This window comes from Lathyrus oleraceus, chromosome 3 (genome assembly GCF_024323335.1).
Source record: "Lathyrus oleraceus cultivar Zhongwan6 chromosome 3, CAAS_Psat_ZW6_1.0, whole genome shotgun sequence".
Taxonomy (NCBI): domain Eukaryota; kingdom Viridiplantae; phylum Streptophyta; class Magnoliopsida; order Fabales; family Fabaceae; genus Lathyrus; species Lathyrus oleraceus.
Window position 1 is genome coordinate 460,281,029 of NC_066581.1, and position 2,532 is coordinate 460,283,560.

Genomic DNA, 2,532 nt, shown 5'->3' on the forward strand with positions numbered 1-2,532 from the left:
GATTTTGGTATATCATAAGATATGGGCCACATACACTTATGTGGGCTTTTTAGCTTATAGCCCACACAAGTGGTTTTATAAATAGAACCCTTGTGCAGAAGCATTTATTATGATAAAATTTTGTTTCTCTCTCTCTCTCTCTCTCTCTCTCTCTCTCTCTCACGCACACACACACACACACACACACGCACACTGAAAGCCTTCATTCGTAGAAGCAAGCATATAGACTGAAGGAACCCGTTCGTGTGGACTGAGTAGAGGCGTTGTCACCATTCAATGTTCGTGATAGCTCCTTAGATCCGCATCAAAGATTTCAATCGCCACCAGAGGTAATGATTCTATCACTGACCATGCTCATTCGTAAGAATCACTAAAGGAAAAAAATTTAACTTCCGCTGCGTTTTGGATCGCTATTGTCCTTCAGTTGCATCATGAACTCATGACTTTCATAAGAATTTTACTCAATTTTTAAGGAGCTTAGAGACTCTTGTTACAAACATCGTAAATATTTTGATCATGGATATTGGAAGAAGGAATACTCGGAAATACAGTGACAGATGTCCGGATCTTATGGAATTAAGGAAGCTAGCATCTTTTGTGAATGATCCTAAGGGTTTCAAAGACCATTTTGGAAGACTTTTATCTGTGTTATCTACTAATGTTGAGGATGGTCTTCTCTGCACTTTCGTTCAGTTTTATGACCCTGTTTATCGGTGTTTCACTTTCCCTGATTATCAGCAGTTGCCTACCATGGAGGAGTATGCTTATCTTTTGGGTATACCAGTTTCTGATATAGTTCATTTTAGTGGGGTGGAAGGAATTATTGAACCTCGGGTTATTGTCGAAGCCATTCATCTGAGGAAGTTTGACATTGATGTCAACCTCAGTGTCAAAGGAGGTATCAAAGGGTTGACTTCGAAGTTTCTATTGGAAAAGGCCTTTTATTTTGCTAATGTTGGTAGCATTATGGCCTTTGAAACTATTCTTGCCTTACTCATCCATGGTTTGGTCTTGTTTCTTAACATTGACAATTTTGTTGATGTTGATGAAGGTAGAGAAAAACAAGAAAGGGGGTTTGAATTATTTTTGGAAAATAAAACTTTTTGATTGTTTAGACACAGACAGAGTAAAAAAAAACTTGTCACGGAATTTTATACTGGTTCGCTTGAAATTCAAATCTACTCCAGTTCATCCGACCAAGGTGATTTCGCCTTTAAAAAGGAATTAATACACTAATCTTGAAAGATTACACAAACAACTGTCTAAGAGAATAATCCCCTAGCCGTCTCAAGTATTCAAACTGCACAGAGTCACTTGAGGAAGTATCTTAGATAAGATTTGTAATGCACAGTGCTTCCAATAACAAGCAAATATTACATAAATATAAGAGCAACCGTTTTCACGTAAGAGCAGCAGCTCGTGAAAAAGTAAAAGAGGATAATTGAGAAATTTGTATTGCTGTATGTCTCAGGTGTATTTTCTTGTGATGCATTTCGTCCTTTATATAGGAGTTTGAGAGGACCGTTGGGTGATGACAGGATCTTGGTCATTGAAGAATGATTATTGTCATTACTCTCCTTGTTTCTTTCTAAATCCGTTTTGGGCGCGTCATAATTTCCTTCTAGAAATAGTTTCTTTCCAAAAATAGGTTTCTTCATGGTTATGCATTCTGAGCTGGCGAATCCGTATTCAGAGTCTTGTTAATCAGAGTTCGTCTTCAGAGGTTGCTTTTATCTATAATCTTGACTTCTTCAGATTCAGAGTCTGGATTCATTCTTCTTTAACAGAGTTTATGACTTCTTTTTGGCTTTGCTGGTTCCTGCGTTGATCAGAGTCAGAACCTTTTGGACGCGTTTCCACTGAGTGGCATCTAAGTGCTAGATTCTGTATCTAATGATTCATCTTTCTGATAGTTTTGGTCAGAGTCCTGCATACTTAAGAAAAAATTTCATTAGAGTGCCATTTTTGTTTCATCCTTTGTTATCATCAAAATCTTAGAGATATATTGTAGAACCAACTTTGTTCTTACAATCTCCCCTTTTTTGATGATGACAAAACAAAACAGAGAGAGGTGAAATAATACAATAAAAAATCTCAGATCAAATAAGGAAGGGGACTCCCCCTGAGTTAGATCCTTAGATAAATCAGAAGTTCTTTCCGGACCTTCCTTAGTTTAGTACATTAGCTATATTCCTGCATATCTTTAGTCATGGTTTAATAATAATTTTTATTTATGTTTGCAGTGCCTTGAGAGGTTTTAGTTATGTTTCCATCAGAGCTTGCTTTAGTTCTCCCCCTTTTGTCAGAATCAAAAAGACATATCAAAAAAATGGATATTGATAAAGCAGAGAACAAGGGAGCAGGTACAGATAAGCATCATTAGATCAGAAAGCAAATAAAGACATCAAATAAGAAAAAGAAACAAACAAATAGCCTAGGTTCCTAAGGGTTTGGGGGTGGAGGCATTTGTTGGAGTAGTTGAGATAACATGTTCTGAATGCGGTTGTTGACAGAATCCTGTTGATCCAGCCT